Source organism: Corvus cornix, chromosome 4, assembly GCF_000738735.6.
Source record: "Corvus cornix cornix isolate S_Up_H32 chromosome 4, ASM73873v5, whole genome shotgun sequence".
Classification (NCBI taxonomy): domain Eukaryota; kingdom Metazoa; phylum Chordata; class Aves; order Passeriformes; family Corvidae; genus Corvus; species Corvus cornix.
In genome coordinates this window covers 58508824-58531829 of record NC_046334.1, presented here as the reverse complement: position 1 = coordinate 58531829, position 23006 = coordinate 58508824, and the positions used below count along the sequence as shown (strand labels likewise).

Genomic DNA, 23006 nt, shown 5'->3' with positions numbered 1-23006 from the left:
CACTAAAGTTTTTCATCACCCTGCATTGCCAGAGCCTGCATGATTAGCACCTATTGAAATCAATTAGTTTAATCACAGTAATATCCTCCAGGTCTGGATGGTTTTGTAAGATGAGCCCCAAAACCTTGCCTCTACTGGGAGAATTACCCATAACTGACATTGGCTACACCCTAACAGATGCAGATGAATAAGTAAACACATTAAGCTGCTGAGGTAGAGTAGGACAAACAGCACTCGGCACTGCTTAGTAACCACTCGGTGTTACTCATCTGCCAATGTGTTGACTGCTGTTTAACTTGTTATGTCCTGATTGACACTTGGAGCCAAGCAGTGTTCAGTCTTTGTTCCTTTGGTGAGCAAGGTATGAAGCCGGAGTATCTGTGGTTTTCAAAATAGCATTTAAAAACAAAGATGAAAGAGTTATTATAATACAGCAGAGTATAAAATCGATGCTGGAAAGTTATTTTAACTTCAAAATGCTCCTATGAGCATTGCTGTATGGGATGAAATATAACACAGACTCTAGACAGTATTAATAAGTAAGGATGAAAGCAGATATTGTGCAGAAATTTGGGGGATAAAAAAATAAAAGCAGAATTAAGTACTAAATCAGACCAGCAGAACTGTCAAATGTGTTAGACTATATTCACAGGCACTCGTGTGACATTCAGGCACAAAACATAAACATTTATTTAGTTTGAGTAATTTTGCTTTTTAGAGTAAAAGGGTTCTTTTTTTTTTTAGGAAGAGGAGGAGGGCTTTTATCTACAGTCTGGAATTTTAAAAGTCTTATACCCTGCAAGGACTGTTTGAAGCAGTTCCAGAAGAACTGCTTTTCATTAGCAAGTGCTGACTCAATGATCTGTAGAAATGTATTGAGTTCATCAAAAAAATTAAAGAAAATTATTTGGTTCTACTTCTAAGAAGTTACATAATTTCAGTTGGACCTCATCACTTAAATCACTATATACTATGTTTCAAATATGTTATCACTTGAAAGTAGAAATAATAAAGGCAAAACAAACTGGTTTGATTTCATTGAAGTCTTTGACAAAGATTTCTTTTGATGACTTAAAATAAAGCAATTCCCAAATGCCATTTCTCAGTAAATTTTGAAATTCCAAGGTTTTTGTTTAAATTTCAGAAAAAGCAAAAATTAATAGCATTTCTTAAGGAACATAAATGTTGAACTTAGGCAAATGCTGATATAATTGTGCCCAGCAGCCCAGGGGTTTACTTCAAGTGAGCAAGTGTTTGTGTAGTTATATGTAGGTATAAGCTTGAACACATATGATCTAAGTTTGGACATAAAGTCCAGAGGGCTGCCAGAGCAGGGCAGTTTTTCAAGCTGCTCTAATATGAACCAGAATCACAGTTATTGCTTTTCTGGAAAACAAGTGAGTGTATACTTATACTTTATCCCACTCTTATCAGTTGGGTAGAAGGGGCTAAAAAGACACTAAAAAGGCACTCTGGTTATACCTACACTGATAAATAGCATGCTCAGGCACATTTACCAGCCTTGGGGCTCTGCAATATGGCTGGGTTCCACGCTTTTGGCCTTTCTCACCCACCTAAAAAGGATGGTGTGAGAAACAAGCATCTATCTGTATCAGCCTTATCAGATAGCAAGTAAAAGGTAGCATTTGTTTACATTTCACAGCAAGTCACTGTGGTAAAGACATTACTCTTTATGCACTCTTTCAAAGCCTGTGATTATCAAGTTAGGAGAAAGGAGTTAAAATCATGTCCACTCACCACAGGCTACAAGAGAGTTTGAAGCCAGCAGTTATCTACTTCAGAGAGGTTTATTCATGTCATTTTCTTGCCCATGCCCCCAGTCTGTTTTCTGTTCAGCCAGCCTGCAGCAATAGTCCTGAGAAGCACAGATTCTTCCTCTCATCCTGTGTTCATCCTGATTTCTTAAGATTTAGTTCATATCAAGCATTGACATGTGAACACATAAGCTTATCCCACAGTCATAAACTCTTCAGATTCAAGAAGTACCATCTGCTCTCAGTAAAACTACCTAAACAGCCCAGCTCCTCCCCTGATAAATTCTTCTGGTGCTGCTACACATCGTAGGAATGGTCCTACACAGAGCAAAAGTCTACCTGGCCCAGGAGCCAGTCTCTGACAGTAATCAACAGCAGATCCCTAGGGAAGGGTATGAGAACACACAGTCATGGCTTTCCCAGAAGATGTGTTTGGAATCTCCTATGCCAGCACTAGTATCTTTGTATTTAATTTTTCTCAATGGGATCTTCTTCTATGGATTTTTTTGCGTAGTTTTTTAGCCACTGCTAACTCACAGCACACATAACATACACCAACAAATTGCACACCTAAATACGCACTGCATAAGGAAAAACAAGGTAGCTTTGAACTGCTTACATGCCGAACTCATAGACACCTAGATCTTGATGGAAAGAGGTAAGGAAGCAGTAGTCTCCCTATTATTTTCTTCAAAACTTAAAAAAAGTTTCTTCAAAACTTAAAAAAAAAAAAAGTGAAGGCATTTCCATACTTTTCTTGTTTCCTTTCTCTGAACTGTCTCCAGTGCTCCACTACATTTTTTTAAGAAGAGGGGACATGAACTCTGTAGAGATTTATGCAGTTTCTTTTGTTCTCTATTTCTTTTCTAATAATTCCTAACATTCAATTTTCAATTTTTATTGCTGCTGAGCATTAAATTGGTGGTTTCATAAGAACTATTCATTAAAATTCTGACATCTTATTCCTAAATAGTAACGTTCAATTCAGAGCCCAACACTACATGGAGAGTTAAGACTGCCTTTTTTCATGGGTATCACTTATATGTATCTACACTGAAGTGGTGATACCAAAATTTGCAACACAGTCAAAACTTCAATTTCTGCAATAAAATAAATATTTTCAAAAATATAAAAACTGGCTCTTATTAAGAAATACTCATTTGAATCTATTTCACTGAAGAATTTTTCAATAATGATATTATGACAGTGTAACATAAAGAGACCTCTATGCATCATTTTATACCACTTTGTTTGAGCAGTATCACTACCTCAATATTCTAATGAGTCATCATGGTATCTTATAGCCATGATTTCTTGAGAGAAGGGAATAGAAGAAAATTCCACCTTTCATTAACAAAAATCAAGTACATTTCAAGCTATCACACGTATAAAAGTTAAAGTTTAAAAACGTGATAGAATTGCATGGTCAAGAACAACAGTAAACAGATTAAAAGAACTTTTTTTCATTTTTACATCCTTTTAAAACCTATTTTATGCTTTGCGAAGCACAGTTTTTAGCTGGGTAACAGAATTACGATGGTGAACAAAGGACACATGTAGAGGTACTGAAAATCAAATTTATTTACGATGGCAATGTGTGATATATTTCTGAACTAGCCTAGAGCTAATCCAGTTGGCTTGGGGTTTTTTTTAAGAAATCTGGAAATGCTGTCAAATTAATCATATCATCAAGATCACACTAGTTCTTGAGGACGAAAAGATTTAATATATTCAAGGAAACACCAAACAGACCACAACAATTTAATAGCAAGGAATGTGGTGGTAAAGACTCTGATGTTGGAGATTCCTATTTAAGACCTGATGTTGATATTATCTCATTATCCAAATGAGCGTTCTGCCCCACAGGCTCTCAGCTAGTCTACGAAGCATTGCTTGGAATCTCTCTTCATGGAGCTGTTCCACAATCAGATACCAAGATCCTGATCTGAAGCACTCTAGTAAGAAAAACAAAGCATGAAAAATACAAGCATTGGGGAAAAAAACATTTTCTATGTTTCTATATTATGGCATATATCTACAGATGGATAATACTTTGTCTCTGTGACTTTTTGTCTTTTGGATCAGGAATGTAAATACTGTGATTTATATTAGAAATTAATTATCATTCAAAACATACATAGTTTTAACAATTTTAGGGTAAATCCTACACTCATCTAAGTATGCACAACTAGCTAAAAAAGAAGCCCAAAAAGAATTGTTGGTTGTTTCAGAAACTCCTGATTTTCTAACTTAAGTCCTTTGGAAGTACCACTTTTCTTAAAGAACATTCAAAATAATTAATACTTTAAACTTATCTTGAGAATAAAGAGATTGTTTTCTATATCCTCATAAGCAGTAAGCATTGTAAGATAATATGTATGCACACACCCAGTATTCACAAAATCTTTTTTTTCTGATATTTTCCCTGACATGATTTGTTTTTAAATCATGACAAAGGAAAGATATTTTAGGTAATCATTACATTGCATGGCATATAATAAATGTAAATCATCTTATTTCCATCCAACATTCACATATTATATCATCAGCATTGAACAGGATCTTATCCAGTTACAAACACAAGAATTCATGTTTCAGGTCTTACTTCTAGTAAAAGGCAGATTACCTCTTGCCATCCTGTACTCTTCATTTTCGTTTTATAAAAGAAGCCCTTATTTTATCTTGCTGTCAATTTAATTATGAAGTGTGAACTGCCACATTTCTAGTACATGTTGTGGTCCCTGCTCTGATCGCTTCATGATTTGCACTTTTAATAGTGTATCACTGGAGAGAGGTTGGCATGAAGACAAACCATGGCAAAGCATGCATTCACTCCTTGCTTTGGGACCCAGTGGTTGCTAATTGAGCTTCATAGCCAGACAAATCAGTGAAGGCAAACACCTCCCATCTTTTTCACGCAGTGAGATTTGCCTTCTGGACACCTGTCTGTCACCTGAAAGAGGAGACACATGGCTTGCTGAAGAGGGGTAGGGAAGAGGGACAACACTCCTGTCTGTATTGCCAAAATATTACTTTGGTGAGACTCTTGCAGGGGTATAATCTCTCATAACTGCCCCACCCCAAGAGTCTTGTACACTTCTGTTCAAACACCAACGTGTGGAGATACATTAAATGACTTCTGCAACTACCTTGTTTTCCAGAGATGTCTTTAGCAAGTCAACCTGAAACTTGCTGTTGTAATATTTTCATGAACTGTTTTGTTGCTAGGAGTTTACTTAGATTGGTTAAGTGGGTAAATGTGAGAAACTTCTTGACTTTCATTTGCCCCAGCTACCTTATTTGTTTCTAGGTGGCTCCTGGTCCACCCAGCTGGCCACTGCCTCTGTGGTGGGCTCATAAAGCACTATCAACACTCAGGTGCATATAACATGCATTATTTATACAGTTCTCTGATTAGTATGTGCCTCCTGCTCTCCTGTGTCACTTCACCTATCCTCCAAATTACAATGCAAGAGTACATTTAAACTCATAAAAAGTTCTCAGCTATTTTCTCTCAGGATGAGAGGTTGTTTTGAGATCAGGTGATGTTGTTTTGAAATTTCCAGTGTTGAGTGGATAATTATTGAAAGTGTAATAGCCCCACGGATTTTAGGTTTTGAATTTTCTGACCCTTCCAAGTAAACTAAGCACCAAAAACTGAGAAACAGGAGAAGCTTGGATGTGTAAAACATCAAACATTTATTTCCCCTTTGGATTTTGACAGAAGCTTTAGTAAGTTTGAATTTTGCCTGCATCGCTTCAGTGTGTATACAGTACAGATGGTCAACAGGTAAAATAAACCTCTAACTTTATTTTCAAGTCCCAGCTTTGTACTGAAGGTGGAAAAGCATCACTAGGAAGAAAAGCTGGCATGATAATGCCTCAGAAAGAGATACAGCACCCTGCAGCTCTGTAGATGTAAAATTGATTCTGCCATAACATCCATATGTGGCAGTAAATATGAACAGCACTACTAGCTGGTGGGATGGGTGGGAAGGGTCACCACTATTGCCTCGTCCTCCCATTTCAAGAATCCTAAGGATATTAATAGTGGCATATGCCAAGTGGCAGAAAGAAAAGGTTCTGTGGAAAGTGAATAATCAGTTCCTACATAATAATATGTTCATCTTCAGATTTTAGAGAGAGCCTTTGCAGAGTCACAAAACTCTGAGATTTAAGTGATACAAACACTAGGCACTCTAAAAGCAAGCTAGAACACTCTTCCCTTCTTTCAGAAGATCTTGACCTTACTTCTGGAAGTACACCTGTGTTTCTGTGAAGAGAAAGTTTTACTGTATTATTTGCCACCTACCATATGGCTGCTGGACTTTTTCATGAGCAAATTCCCCGTGTGGCTGTGGGAAGATTTTACACAAGATAGGAAATGACTTGTAAAGTATTTTGACAGAGATTCCAGATTTGTGAGTATATATTAGGTTCTACGTGACACTATCTAGAATAGGCAGAAAAGTAAATTACTTTTATCTATTATATATGCAAGTGTACAACTGGAATGACAAAAACTATCTTTGCCTTTTGGGATGAAGTAAGAGAATTAATCTTTTACTTACCGTGAGACAGTGTTACAGAGCTGAAGGGCACAGAAGTATTAAATGTGTTAGGCAATAATTACAAGCTAGAAATCATGTTGAAGAATATGCATACACACATGATTTTCTGTTTTAAAACTTACCTTGGTGCAATATAAACCTAACTAATACACACACATAAGATCTTTAAATCTAAACATAATAAATGGAGAACTTGGGTTTTATCTATTTGGATTCATACGCAACCCAAATGCAACAATCTGGTGCTGTCTGCACCTGTTCCATACAAACACAATTTTTAGAACAAGTTGCCCACCATTCATTGTTTCCATATTATATGGCAAAGTTTAAACTAATAAAACAAACCCACCCCATTTTCAAATGGAGTACACATCATGGCTCATCTCCTAGGATGCATTATAACAGACAATAAACTAACTTTGTCCTGGCAATCAACTAACTCAAATTATTTTGGGCTTGGTGAAGGAAATTAAAGCTTCAAAATTGTGGCACTTCTACATATCAAATTAAAAGTCCTGTGATTGAACATACTTTATATAGAGAGGGAAAAGCAGTTTCTATAGCCAGCTGCTGGCAAGCCAGGGAAATAGAGACCAAACCAGCTGACAGTCAGTGCCAAAACATAGAGCCATTTTCTACTAAACAGCAGGGGGGTAGGAGACAGCATCTTGAGGAGCAGTGAGGTCAAAAGCAATCCTGCCACAAGCACCACGGTGCCCTGAGCTTGCCCTCACTGTTCAACCACACCAGCTGTGATTGGGGTGCGGAGGGAAGAAAGGCTGCATCTGTGCAAGGAAATCACTGCAGCTTCTGTTTCCTTCCCTGATTTTGATCCCATTTGCAGTTTGATAAGAGAACTGCCAAGCTGCAATCTCATAGCATTCTATATGTATCAATCAAAAGGAAAAAAACCGTCAAAAATTAATTCTGAAGAAAATTCATCAAGAAAATAAAGGCCACACAGAAGCAGCCTAACATCATAAGTGTGTATTTTTAAAGCCTTTGTTTCGAGTTTACAAGTTTGGTCTTATTAAAACAAAATACTCTCTTACTGTTTTCCAGCCAACGCAATTTCTAGATGAGATGAAGCATAAGCAAACAAAAAGTCTATGGTGGAGTGATTGGCCAGTTCAGACCATGCTCCAGGAGCATTCCTGAGTTCCTTGGAGCTAGGAAGCTCTTGCACAGCAACATCTATGGACAAGGCTCTCTCCCAACTCTGGTGGTACCCGAGACTCCCTGACAGATCAACATACAATGACTGACTGTGGTTATTCATGTCAGCTCTCTCCTTGACCCAGATACTGGACATATCCTGGGCAAGAGACCTTGCATTCCCTTGGTAAGTCCAGCATGCCAGCAGCACTCCAGATCACCTCCTCTGCATAAGCAGCCATCATAAGCAAACCGTTTGGTTTCTGGATTGCTATTCCATCTCCCTAGAGAATGATGAATGCTTCAAATCTTGCTCTGTAAGGCATTTCATGGCTGGGGACCAAGACTGATAAATTTCCAGAGAAACCACCACGGTCAACAGTCACACAATGAAGCCTACACAGTAAAATTAAAACTGACTGTGGGGTGAATAGTTTTAGGGCTTTCCTGAGAACCGTTCCTAAAGATCTCATAAAAATTAGAAAAGTGCTTGACCCCCTTTCATCTCCAATGGAAAGCATATTTCTTCATTCACATACACATTTGCATATCACACTATATGTCATTATAGGAAACAAATCAGCAAAACAATCCCACATTATTCTAATATGCACATTTCTTTCTCTGTCGAGTGGATAATTAAAAAACCAAAAAGACAGATGGGAAGTCATGCTTTGTTTATTACCTTCATGATAAGGTTTTCAGATGCTGTGGTGGTAAACTTATTTTGAATAGCAAGCATTTACTAGATCCTATTATTCTACAATTTCTGTGGGAGATTTCTTGTCACCTTGGAAATTATGTATTTGTTTCTAGAAAGAAAAATTAGCTTTATTCAGAGGTTTAAGTAATTCAGATATATAGCAAGCAGCATCTAAAACAAAAGTCTAATATCAACATCCCCAAAAGTAGATTTTATGACTGTTAAATATACATGTTGCAAAAGATTAGATTTACTGTTTTGCTTATATTGTGTTAGTCATTTATAACATTTGGTCACTGAGCAACATAAACTTATTTTATGGTTCTTTCATCCTTTCTCAAAAGGATTGCAGGCTCCTAGTAAGGCAAACTCAACACAAGAGTTTCTGGGATACAGGCACTGCACATACAAAAGTAGTATCTCTGATGGATAACATTCTTTAGAGGTCTTTTCATGATCCATTAATTTATGAATTACACAGCAGAGTAGGCATTGTCAAGGGCCTAATTTCAGTTATATGCTGATCTTTTTCCCTTGAAGCTTTTATCCAAAAAGTAAGTAAGACTAAAAATAACATGCTCCCTTAGACTGACTCTGACAGGTCTTATTAAAGAATTAACTGTTTTATTCTTTACTTATCAAAAAGTGGGCAGATGGGCCCATCCTTATCTGTAAATAGGAATACACACAAAAAAAATCAAAATATTAAAGAATAGTTCTAAGGCTTGCTTCATTCACAGCACAGTTACAAAAAGCAATGCAATTGCCATGGAATAAAATTTACAGTAAGGAATTAAGTATGTCAGATTTCCAGGAAAAGCAGCCTACCTCCACCTTGCCAAACCTAATCCAATCCAGGTAAACCAGAAGTAAGTTACTACAGTCAGGTTATTTAGAGGTCGATGAGAAATCAGTCTCAGGCTCCACCTTACTTGAAAAGAACATTTGTGCTTTTACTCATGGCTTAAAAAAGAGACCACCAAACAGTGAAGAGCATGATTATGGAAGTATTCTTACTCCCTAAGTGCTGTTCTCCCCAAGGACTGAAGTAAAGGTAAATTTCATAAGCCATCATAAATCAATTTTATAGATAATAGCTCAGTGTTTAGAGCTGTTATTTCGCTTTTCTCTCCTCTCTCTTTTTCTTACAGCAATAAAAAATCCAAACAAACAAAAAACTCAACAGTCCTCAAAAATGAGAGGGAGAATCTGTTAGTAAGCTGAAGAAGTGGTGTCATGGTTTAGTAAGAGGTGCTTACAGCTTCCTCTATGACTTAACAGAACAAATCAATTGGCTAGTTTGAATATTGGCAACTTTTTAAGCCACTTAAGAAGCTTGACATGCCTCTGTGATCCACATTTAAGAAGGAACAAACGCCGGGAAAGGTCTCTTGCCCGGCAAAGTTCATGTGACCAACAGCGATAAGCGATCTCCAGCTGCAAGGCCCGGGTGAGATTAACCCTTTAGTGCTGTAAGTTTCCTCCGGAACAGATGAAGCCTGCAGACATCAATCCGCTCCCAAGTCGGAGGAAGAGGAAAGGTGGAGGCAAGAAAACACCATAGAGACACCAAAGTCAGTAAAAAAGGAAGAGCTGAAACCCTGAGGGAGGAGAAAGAGGAGATGCTTCAAGCCTAGAAGCTGCTATTCTGTTGTAAAGCTATGGTGATGGACTATGATACATCAGAGTACCCATTGTAATTTCATAAAGCATGGGGGGGGGTGGAGTATTCAAACTGCAGTTGTGAGCAAAAGTATTTGTGCTGAAATAAGCGAATTACTGTAATTGTGAGCAAAAGTACTTGTGCTGAAATAAGCAAATGACAGTAGCTGTAATTTGATGAGGACCCTTGCTCCCAGGGACGGAGAAGACCTCTGTTCCTACAGATGAAAGTGATGAGGACCCTTGCTCCCAGGGGAGGAGGAGGGCCTCTATTCCTAGAGATGAAGATGCTCCCAGAGATAGGTGAAGAGAACCTTTGCTTCTGAACAGCTCATCCTTAAAACGGTACCCCAGTAGCTCAAGACGGAACCCTCAGAAACAGTTGTGGGGAAAGCTGTAAGTCGAGGGAAGGGACTTTCACGTGCGAGCAGAGAACCAACCCGAGCGGCTGTCTCGCTGTGACATTGAAGCCATGAGAGAACTTCTTGTGGAGATGTCTCCATAGCATGAGCAAGAGAGACTCCTCTTCCTAAGCGAACTGAAAAAGGTTACCATAGAAGTGGTAAACTGACTGAAAATCTCAAGGATTGTCTTTTTACATTGTCAGTGGGAGAAGGGAGAAAGGTGGGGGGAGGAGAAGTGTTCTGAAGGTTTAGTCCGACTTTTTTTTCTTTCTTTTAGGTCTGTTAATAAACTTCTTTATATTCTTCTAAGTTTTTTGCCTGCTTTGCTTTCTCCTAATTCTTATCTCACAGAAAGAAAAGTAAGTAATGGATATTTTGAACCAAACCACTACAAGTAGTGATAAAATTCTGACCTCAGGAGTTTTCAACCCAAGCAGCAACAGTAAGCATTGCTGCCAAACAGAATTTGGTTGGGTGCTTGCAGTACAGTATTTCAAGCAATGCAGATTAGCTGCAATTAAGAGATCTGTTTTTTACTGACAGGGTGTGGCAATATGTAAGAAACTCATGGTATCCTGAGAAGGAGTTTCTTAACTTCCTTCTCATTACATTCAATGGTTTCTGTTTCACAATGAAAAAGCATGAAAAAATGCTGACAATATTTACATTCAAATTTCTCTTGCAAATAATTATGGTCTTTAGTGTCAGGTAAGATGAAAACAACACAAACTTTAATATGACCACAATCTTTTTTAATTCTGAAAGAGCAGAACCCTCTTTTTCTTCCACACATTACCCTACAGGCATTACTTTACAATGTGTAGTCAGATCTTGGTTTCTTGAAGTTCCCACAACATTTTCAGGCATTACAGTTGATGGTAATGTTCTTGCCATAAGTATAATTGTAATCAAGAGATGAGATATCCATTGAGCCATTAATTTAAGTATAGTAATTCTTTTATCTTTTTCAGTAAAACTTACAAAACTAAGAGCATGGTTTTGTTCAGAATCAAACCCAAACATAGCTGTTCCATAGTGTTGTAGTTGGGCTCTCCAAAGGGGTTTCCTTACACGTCAGTAAATCTGTGACAGGTTGAAAAAATAAAAAAAGATTCGTTATGAAGGTAAAATTGTCTGAAATCCAAAAGATCATGAAATTTTCTTGAAACAAGCATAAACATGAAATTCTAGGGATAAACGGGAAAAAGCTGCCTAAGCACACCTGGAAACATTTCAAATGGAAATCATGGATTCTAAGATATCTCTGAAATATCCAGTCATCAGCATACAAGTGAACCAAATGCAGTCACTACAGTGTGACTGTGTTATTTTATCAGCATATAAGACAGATTCATTTCTTACATACATGTTTTCAGTCCCCATTCACCAATTTAGAACTGATCTAATTAAATTATTTCAAAATTCTAATTTGTAGTTCAGTTACAAGATCAACTTATTACTGCTTAATAATGCCTCAGTCTTCAGCTGAGCATGGTAATAGACTGTGTGTGTATTCTGAGACTACAAGCACACATGAGAAAAAAAAAATCTTTAAAACCTCTGTGAAATGGAGTTGTTTGATCTAATGATTTCTGCCTTGTGTTGGCAATGGGCTGCTGGACTGCACACAAATTCATCTCCACTGACATGTGGTAACCCATTAGGCCACTGTAACTCAATTTCATGTCTGACTACATAGAGAGAATTGAACTGACAGTTTGAGCAAAGTTTCATGTTGTCAAGGTGACTACAATCTTCCTAAGGTAATAGATACTTCTCCAAAATGGAGAACAGATTGAGCAGTTCCCTGCTTAAAGGCTTTATATATGCATAAATGTTAAACTGCCCATTTTAACAATACCAAGATAGTTAAAATGGTACATCTGGTATTGTGTATTGCAGTAATGCTGATATGAACATAGCCATTCTGGTATAGTTACTTCTATACAGATGAAAAACTACTTCATTATTAGGCTTCTTCAGCTCTGTGTAATTATATCCAACTTTACAAGCTGTAGCAGTTGTCAAATAGTTGGACCAGCACAGAAAAACACCCCTATCTGTTAATTAAGCAAGATCATTTTTAGATCCATCTGTGAAAATATTCAGGTAGCATGTAATCTAGCTTTCTCAGCCATAGCCTGACACACTTAGAAGTCTCTATGTGTGTAAGGAAAGTATAGATGAGAAGCTGTTTCACTTGCAGATAGCAGGCAGAATTGTGCTGTTACAAATGCAGGAAAAAACATGTGAAAGGTAACAGAGAAAAGTCAGCTAATAGGCTTTGTCTGAACTCCAAAATACACAAATAAGTCATCTCCATGGAGCACACTATGATGACATGAACTAACTCTACAAGAAAGTGCTGACCTAGTGTGGGAAACAAGAATTGCCTCATAAGTGATTGCCAAAATTCTAGTTGTTTCAAGAATTACATATTGACAGCTTAAGTTTTTGTCTGCATTGAAAGAGCCAGCATGTTTTTGCTGTTCTAAAACTAAGTCCAAATAGTTATGTTTAATAAAAACTTTAAAAAGTCCACAATTTGCTGAAAATATGGGAAAAAAGTATTCACACTGCTGCTCTTTTCTTCCAGAATCACATCGAGTGTGTGGTTTGAAGGCATGCATCTGTTTGAAGGCTGAATACTGGCATATTGCTGACATAACATGTAAGACTTTTAAAGGGGTCCAGTAGTGTATCACCCGTCATTGGTTCTAGTCCCACTGCTAGTCACTTTTGAAATAATCCAGTGCAACAGACATTGAGGCCATCAATATTTTTCCCATTACCACAATGTAGAGACCATTTGGATAATGACCACTGCCCCAGAAGAGCAAGGACAGATTTCTGTGCCATCACGCTTTGTCCAGAAGCACTGCATGCACTGTACATTATTTGGGGCTCTGAATGGCAGCAGGATCAGGATTACCAGCCCTCTGTTCACCCAGCAACCACTGGAAAGCAGTGTGGTGGAAGGACTGGGCCTTTTCCAGCTGCTAAGTCTTCCTCTTCTCTACATGGAGCAAAGTTCAGATGGAGGAAGCAACAGAAAATCCACTAGGCGCTTTGGGAAAAAGAGAAGAACCAGCTGGGGTTTCAGAGTCAAGCAAAGAGAAAGGGGTAGGATGGTCACCACCAGCTGTAGACTGCATTCATGTCAATGCTAAGCTGCATGCAATATTTCTCTTAAAAAATGCACTTTCTATTTCCCTCCAAGGGCATCTACTAGTGCATGATAAAAGTGTGGTGAGACTATGAGAGATTACTTGGTTGTACCTACAGGTCCGAAGATTTTCTGGCAGCCTAACAGTGAACAGGTAGAAGAAACAGCATCAGAGTCATGATAAGCAAAGCCCAATATAGATTAACTTTATTCTCTTGAGGAGGTGTGAGAAGTCTAGATTGGAGGCTGAAGAAGTAAGAGCACCTCTTTAGACATCATAAAGAATTCTGCCAAAGTTCTTCCCATCTCCAAGGAGGACAGGAAGGAATTGCCCAAGAGTAGCCAAGACCCATAACAGACTAAAACACATTCAACTCACCCTGAGGAACTGTCCTCCAACAGGATTTTAAATTTCAAATAGGATGCAACATGGGAGCTGGACATATCAGCCACTTAAAACTTACCTTCATAACTTCTGTCAAACACTGGGAAAAAGGGAGAGCTGGGGGGAGCTGGCTGTTCTTCTAGTCTGGGTGGATCATCTAAGGGGATAATTTAGTCTCTGTGATATCTAAATCATGGCCTATTTATTTTAAATTCCAATAAAGGGCTAATAGTGCTAATTACAGTAGCAAGGATAGTGATGTGGCTACTCACACACAAAGAACTTGGCAGAGACCAAACTCCTCTTTCACACAGGTCAGCAAAAAAAAAGAATGTGCTGCACTTTGTCACATCTCATTTGGATTGCCTTCAAAATGCTGAGCTAGAGGCAAAAGATACCACAGTTCATTTCCAATTCCACATCTAATCCTCTCATCTTTAATTTATTTTAAAAGTTTAATCATAAGTTCATAAAGCTCAGATATAAATTTTTTAATAAAAAAAATTAAGCACCTGCAGGTAAGGTTTTTAGGAACTCATGGTTGGCCCAGGTTTCATTATGAATAGGGACTCTCACACTTCACCTTTCTGCAAATGCTACTGTGATAAAATGTAACTTTCATTCCCTCCCTGTTGCTTCAGGGATGTGTCATTTACAGAAAATAAATAGAAGACTTCTATCACAAAGAAACCGTGCTCTACTCAGGGTCAGTGAAAAGCTGCACCTCGCTCTGGAGTTTCTGGCAGCATAGTAATAACTTTTCTGCAGAAATTGTCACTAACTGCTAGAAATAGTACAAATAATAAAAGTATTTGAGATATTCTTAGTATACAAATAATGTAATATTTGCAAATAGAGAAACCTTACTATATTTAGGGTGTTCAATTTACTTTTAGTTGATGAAAATTATGATATTAATAGTTCTTTAAAGATGTCAGCCAGCTTTGGAATGCCGACTGCTATAGTGTTCTTGGATTTCCAGAAGTCAAATGTTCCAGAAGTCAAGACCTCTCTCTAAAGGCTCTTAAAGAAACTAAGTTATCAGAAGGATGAAAATTCCTTAGTAGATAAATGTAGATAAATGATGTGTTGGAGAATAATAATAAATTGTTTTCTCCATGGGAGAGAAGTGATCAGGTATCTGCACTAGAAATTGTTCTCTTCAATATATTCATAAATGATCTGGAAGAGGGAATTAATAATGAGATGGTAAAGTTTGCTGATGACACAAATTATTCAAAATAGTCAATACCCCAAAAGGTCTCATTATACTGAACACTGAGTGATTCAGCAACAAAAAATGTGGACAGTATTTAATAGCAATAAATGCAAAGTAATACACATGGGAGGAAGCCTAACTGTACATACACAGGGACAAATAATAAACAAATAAATAATTTAGTATCGCTTCAGCAAGAATCTCAGACGACTTGTTGAGAACTCTCTGAAAACATCTGTCCAGTCCTCACTGGCAGACAAAAAATGTAAACTGAACTAAAAATCATTATGTAAGAGTGAAAAGTTAAAAGACAAAATATTACACCACTGTATAAACCCAGACTGCATCCACATCCCAAACACTTCACCTAAGTCTGAATGATCCACGTCCGAGGGTTTATTAGAAGTAGGACTGGTGTATGCTAGACAACATAGATGCATAGCAGTATGCTGTTGTAACTGTATGAGGGTGGATGAAAGTACTTTTCAACTTGAAAAAGAGATGAAAAAGAGGATATAATTTTATATAGAAGTGAAACTAACATAGATAGTAAGTAAGGAACAGTTGTTCATTATTCATCCTACCATAAGACTTAACAAGCACCAAGTATCACAGTTTTAATCAAACAGAAATATTTTTCCATACAATTCACAGCCACAGAGTATAGTCTATTGTTACAAGAATGTTGTTACAAAAACATAAATGGGTTTAATAAATATTTGGAACAATCTATAGAGAAAGGGTTCAGCAAGGGATAATAAATATATGATGCACTTAATCTACAGTTTAAGTAGTGTGTACATTGTGCACAGCTGGAAAATGGGAAAAATATCACTCTATGCTTGTCCTGTTCACACTCCTAAGAAACAGTTAAGAGACTGTACTCTGTTCTGATTTAGGGTGGTCATTCTCATCCTATTATTTAGACCTAAAAGCCACAAGTTTCATAATCTAATTATATCTGCCTTCGAGAAACAACTTAAATTTGACTTCTATTTTCAGCACCAGGCAGGAAAACCATTAATTCTCTTTTGCAATAAACAGGGGCTGAGCATTTGCTGGCACAATGATTAACTCCTTCCTGCAGCAATTCTGCATATTCTGTACTGCTGCAGCAATCACCTCTGACTGCAGAACAAACTCCGCTCCCTACTTACTCTTCTTCACCCGACTGTATCCAATTGATCTCTCATCTTTCTCATCATTATATTTATCATATTGTACTTTCCTGATTCTTGCATATAACGGAAACTTCTGTGTTCTCTCAGACAAGTGACAGACTATTACACGTAACATTTAGTCACATTGCATTGTATTTAAAAGCAACATATCCAATTCCTTTACATTCTGTAGTACAATTTTATTTTCTGCACTGATTTTAATTCAGCTTTGTCTCCCTGAACATTTCAGAGTGTGAAAAAGTACAAATAGTTTCCAGGATGTCATATATAGATATATCCATAGATAGATACACACACATATATATAGGTAAACCATTTTCAACATCATATTCACCAAGCTATTTATATCAACAGTTTTACTGATCGGATACTCACATTCATTTTTATAGTTAGGAAAATGCAGTTTTAATTATAAAATCAGTACCCATGTGGATACTTGAAGCCGCAGCTCAAAATGGAAGAGCTGAGTGAGCCACAGCATGCTCAAGCTCTAAGGCAGGGCTGTGCCTCAGCACCAAGGAGAAGGAAAGGTGAGCAAAATCAGCCCTGTCCACTTCTCTCCCCAAAGCAGGCTTTTGCACAAATTAAATCGGAGAAAACAACCAAGAGCTATAGATAATGACTGAGCTTTTTAATAGAGCTTATATGCTTCACTTCCACAGCCTTTTAATGAAATTTGAATGCCTAATTCTTCTGGGTTCTTTTAAAAACCCCAGTCTGCATCACCAGATGCATAAGCTATGACTGAATGCTTTCTTTTAACATTTCCTAGTCACAGGGCAGAAGAACCACATTCTGTATGAATTATAAACTGCATTTACAACAACCAAGTGAAGTGCGGGAAGGCCTGGATTCACACAAAATACACAGGATGATTTGTGAGAGATGTAGTTCCCAACTGGCCTTCAGAACATAGATGGTAAATGAATAAGCATCAGAAGACTCTTATCAGAATAAATCAAAAATCCATTTCCAGAAACTTTAAAGCCTTTAAAATACTGAGTTTACAGCAATAGAAAGTGATACAATAAATGCATATTTAGCTTCTACATCTTTTTGCATCAATGAATCCAAATCTGCTCTGCAAAGCCTGCATAGATATGTTTGTCACAGGCCAGAAGCTCTGTGAGCAACAATGGCCAAGAGGAAGGGTTGGTGGCAGACACCTTACAGAGCAGCAGTCCTCCAGAGATGCTCCAAGAACACAGGCACTCTGAAGAACATCACCATCATTCAGGCTGACCTAGTTCAATTTACTCGCTTTGAATAAACAACCTTAAAAGACAGAGGTTCTCTGACACCTAAGGAAGAAAATGGTCCTTCTAAATTCTGTATATCCTCTAGAGTCTGGGGAAGGGACGGTAATTTTTAGGGTTGGAGGCTCTTACAACAAGGCCAGATGCAGAAACTAAATAGGGATACCAGGCAGTGCACAAGTCTAATGTGTTTTACGTATTATTTTCAGCACATCTATATTTTGAGAAATTGATTCTGATGTTTTGAATCAATGCTGTGTTAGCACACTCTGCTTCTTCATTTTGATAATTAATGGCAAGTTTCTCAAATGTTGGCTGAAAATTTTCCTAGGCAGATTTGTTCTTTTTTTTTTAGCTTGGTTCGTGACAAAATGAAGCTTGCGTGCATCACACCATCTCTCTGTCATGTTTGTTTAGCTTCAAGAGAACTGAACAGCGTAGTCATTTTTTAAGTAGGAAAATCTTACAACAGACCTGTGCAAAATTCAGCACATCATGGAAGGCAGCTCCCAAAGTCATTAATTTTTTTGCCAGCAAAGATGAGGAGCAGTCAATTAGGTTCATCCAGTAACAGCTGCTGACCATGCTGGACACGTACAGGTTGGCCACCTTGCATGAATGCATCTCCAGAACAGCATCTCCTGGGTCATTCCCAGTTGTTAGACCAAGCAACGGTAGCTAAAAGCCACGGAATGAAGAGGAACTAGGGTTAAGTGAGACACCTCATGATGAGGACACAGAGAGATTGGAAGGTACCATGGAAGAGAGCACTTCAGTGGGACGAACACAAATGTATTGCACCCCAAAGAGACAAAGCCAGAGCAAACCAGTTCTTATTAGTGCCATTCAGGGAATGATCTGGATCTGTTGATCTTTATCTCTCCCAATCTATCTATTTCCAATTTTCCAGCTGGACTTATCTTTACTTGCAGCTCCTATGTACAAACCCCAATAGAGCCACGAAGAGCTATAGATAGGTACTCAGCCACCTGGGAGACAATGGGTACAGGATAAGCCCACGATTAAACATATATGTATCATAAGCTAATGTTATATGTGATGAAAAATGACATATGATAAATCATAGAATAGATGGTTTGTCACAGGTAAGGTGACTTATGCAGTAAGCCAATACGTTTATTTACCTAAGCAAGTGCCAGTTCCACTTGCGCACAACAAGCAGCACCTGAAAAGGCGTCCCTCAACTGGACACACAAAAAGAATACATAAGGGCTCATATCAGATGGAGGCTGCCTTTTCTTCACATGCTTAAGACAAAAACATGCTGATGTTGATGAAACAGCAGGTCTAATACTGTCCCTCCCTGGCTCTGTGGGGTCCCGCGTGCACCCACAGATGCACGGGTGGGTTCAGTATTTTAGTCGGTAGCAAAGAGTCGAGAAGGGCATTTGCGTGTGTTCCGGCAGGAGCATTTATTGCTGCTACACTGTTGAAGGGTGCAGAGGCAAATACGAACATGGTCCCAAAGCTCACAGTTTTATCCAGGGGCAGGGAAAAGGCAGGACTAGGGAACGGGGACCAATGGGGAAGTGATGAGGGGTGGAGGCTAACGCCAGCTGGGGAATCCAAACTGGGATAGATTAAGGTAACAGAAAAAGCATCCTGGGAGAAGCCTTTTTGGTCACCCTAACATGAAGTGATTCTTGTGGTACTAGGGACTTGTCTTACTGAAAACTCTCTGTCCCTTGTAATGTATGTTCACCAGCCAACACAGGTCTCTTTTCACAACTTTGCAGGATGATAATAGAATAGGTGCCTGTTGACAGCTTCCCAAATGGAAAGGAGGAACTTTTTAAAGCACAGGAGTATTTTCACATGCATGTAAGAAAGAGCAGTTTAAGAGCAGAGACACCTGCCAGCACAGCCACCAGGCAGAACCCTGGCAGACCTGTTTGCCTCTTAGGAGATGATGAAACGCAGCTTGGCTTCCAGTATCTTGTGACATCCCCCTTCCACCCACTGCCATTTGTAATTCAACAGAACCGAAACAATAAGCAAGTCTATTCTATCCCCCGTCTCTGACAGTGCAATATTAGTAAAGTTTCTTATTTTTGCTTTGGAGGAGCAGGTTTTTTAAACAAAAGGGGTGCTGCAGAAGGAAAGCCAGATTTGGAAGCAATGCTGCTGCAAGCACAACATACCCTTTGTCAGATGCTGCACACAGCCAGCACAGCAGCACTCAGGAAGCCTGTGTGGCAGCTCTGCAACTCCATCAAGCATCCCGACTGGCATCAGCCCATTTTGAAAAAAGAAACAGTATTCGTGAGCCATAACTCTTACTGCAGCAAAAGTAAGCTATAATTCAGGATTTAAACCTGAACAGACAACCTGCTGTTTTGTATGTGGCATAATGGTTCACCTGTTTACCAGTGCTTCCCACAGTGAACTGATTTATGCAAAAAAAAAGAAACACCCAAACCCCAAAAAAGCCAAAAGAAAACAAAACAAAAATCTGTCTTGAAGAAATTAAGCTAATAAGAATTCCAAAAAAGACTCTGATGCCTCTGCCTCAGGCTCCAATAGTAAGTGAGTTGTTTATATCAGATATGCCCAAATGATCATCATTACGATCTCAGATATGCCTAGATCTCATAATGAACAGGATAGAAAAAAAGAGCTCAAAGTCCTTGCTACCCTGAAACTGTCTGATTCCCCAGCCAGATGGAAGATAGCAGCTATATAAAAGAGAGGACTTCCCTGCAGAGAAGTGGCCCAGTCTCTCCCAAGGTTTTATAACCAGCCATGCCTGCCCCTAAGGCTTTGGAGAAAAATGAAATAAAAAAAATCCAGAATTAACCTAGGGAATCAGCTTCTCGCCTTCTGCAGGAAGACAGCTGTAGCCCTGAAGCATAACACTGAGATATTTTAGTCATTGTCTTAAAGCAGAACTGAGCGTGTGGAACACGTTAAAGGCAATGAGAGCTCTCTGTTCTCTTCAACAGTTTATAAAAAAAGGGAGTGACAAAACACAAATACCAATTCACAGGTGTAAGGATTGCACAGAACAAATGACCTCTGCCGCCATCCACAGAGATGCTGCCAAGCCTGTTCCCAGACTCAGATTAAAGTGTATCCAATTGGATTAAATTCCTAGCAATGGCAAATTTACCACCTACCTACACTGGGAAATTATTTCTTCATGTAATCACCCTCACTCCATCTTTATAGTGATTGAATTTTTTAAGCTTTGATTTCCAGCCATTGGATCTTTTCTGGCTTTTTTTTCTGCAAGACTGAAATCTATACTTGATTTAGTTTTCTTTTGCTCCTAATACATTTGTAATGCCTTCTTATTGTCTTAAGCTCTACTGGCCAGTAATAATTCCTTATTACCTTTATTTTCTCCAAAAAGTCATTTACATTGTGTAGATTCAATTTTCATTCTCAGTTATGCCCCTCTTTTCCATACTTAACATTGATTTCTTGTTTAATTATCACCTTTGTGCCTTCTTTACTAGGCTAGCTTTCCTCTCCAAGGTAACTTACTTGTCTGCTCATTAAAGCATAGCCTTTAGAATACCCAGCAGGATTTCCCTGAGAAGTCCCACTTTCTAATAAAACTTTCCCTTTTAGCACTTGGTTAGGGAAACAAATTTTTCTGATGAACTGGTCAATTTTATGTTTCACATAGTTCAGCTTTGGTGCAAAACGTTTGTTTCCACAAAGCAGAGGTACTGCAGTATCTGAGAGTTTTTGGAGATCAACAGCCAACACTGCTTGGTGCATCACGAAGTCCAACACAGATTTATTTCATGCTTGATGCAGACAATTCCATATTACAATATCCTTGACATTCTCCTGAGATTAGATTATTCCTAATGCTGTTCAGAAGTAGTTCTCATTCTGGATTTACTGACGGCAATACATCTTCTCCTCACACATTGTGAACAAATCCTAGAAAGAGGTGCTCTCCATTGTATCAGAATTTGTCCCTGTGTACCTGTACCAAATGCCCACCAGTCTACAGTCTGCTTTGCTGTTAGTGTAACAGACATAAATTGTGTGCCATTTTCATGCTACACTAGAAATGCCAAATTAATTACCCTTATTTAAAAATTCTGGGGGTTTGAAAATATCTTTAAACAGTAATATGGAAACATTACTCCCCTTTAACATACTAATTAAATTAAAGTTAGTGTTTTTCATCCTTTGAAATCTGCAAGTACAATATATTGTGGAGAACTCAACTGCACAATTTATATTGTGCAAGTAAAAGACCAGTGATTTTGTTTGATGGTTGGTTTTTTTTTATTCTGGTACTTGGATTGCAAAATCAAATAAGAGTAGCAATGAATATTGATCCACATTTTATTACTCAGTACATCAAACATTATACCCAAGCTCCTTTTGTTAAAAAGCTATGGTACTTGAAAATATTTTTAGGTATTTCCTGGCTCCTCTAAAATAAAAAAAAAATAGATTCCTTGTCTCAACTCAAGTTACTATATTGCATAAATGAAGTTATATGAGGTACCAAAAAGAATAAAAAGGCCCAAGTCCCACTATTCTGAATGCTAATAGCATTACTGTAAGTACCTTTTTTGAAAAAAAATTAAATTCGGGTAGCTCCACTTACTCACCAACACCACCAAGATGGAGCCACTCAAGTCACAACTAATCACTTAACTCCAGGCAAGTTCATTCACACCAAAGGAAAGAAACCAAACATAAAGACCTTGTATGTCATAAGGATCACACTGGAGCTGGGGAAGCACCATTTCTTTTCAAAAGTTTTTGGGAATTTCTCTGGACTTTTGCATTTGTGAACCAATGAGGGAAGGGAAGGGAAGGGAAGGGAAGGGAAGGGAAGGGAAGGGAAGGGAAGGGAAGGGAAGGGAAGGGAAGGGAAGGGAAGGGAAGGGAAGGGAAGGGAAGGGAAGGGAAGGGAAGGGAAGGGAAGGGAAGGGAAGGGAAGGGAAGGGAAGGGAAGGGAAGGGAAGGGAAGGGAAGGGAAGGGAAGGGAAGGGAAGGGAAGGGAAGGCGAGGTGACAAATGAACCCCAAGGAGGTATGACACTTGTAGTCCCTAGTCTAAGAAACATCAGAAGCATATTAAAAAAAAATATCATTGTGGCAACATATGAATTTGAAAGAACTCCAGAATATGCTGTGGCTTGTTACAGCCTCCTCCCGAGGGCACAGCTCAGGGTTGTGAGCAACGTAAGTCCAGCTCTTCAAAAGAAGGAAAGAACTAAAACCAAGTCTCCCATACTGGGGGTGAAGGCTGAAGTCACTGGGCTTTAGGGTAAAACCCTTTTCTTCCAGAAGCTTTGTGAACTTCTGTTCCTTGCTTTCATTATATGTGGTCAAAAAGTAAATAGTGCTACTGAGGGTAAAGGGATGACAAGCTAAACACAAGGCAGCCTGGTGCTCTTGGCAGGAATGAAAGCAGATGGTGGTGTGGGCTTCCTCAGTATGTCTGCAGCCAGCAAACAAAAAAGACATGGTAATGCCAGTCTCCTCAGCACTTACTACGTCATACCTGGAATATTGTGTCCAGTCTTGATCC

General features: G+C 38.5%; 2 long non-coding RNA genes across 6 annotated transcripts in view; both read right to left on the bottom strand.

Moving 5' to 3' along the window:
- Positions 1-23006, bottom strand: part of LOC104690726 — a 143359-nt gene that overhangs the window by 105824 nt on the left and 14529 nt on the right. The gene's annotated exons all lie outside the window — the stretch shown is intronic.
- Positions 3209-13809, bottom strand: LOC109144870. 2 transcript variants are annotated; one of them, XR_005601808.1, is made up of 3 exons: positions 11252-13809; positions 6088-8313; positions 3209-3730 (listed from the first exon to the last, which is right to left on the bottom strand). It is a non-coding gene; the product is annotated as an uncharacterized LOC109144870 (long non-coding RNA). The 2 variants fall into 2 exon arrangements; XR_002045898.3 differs by having other exon boundaries at positions 3209-6130; positions 8187-8313.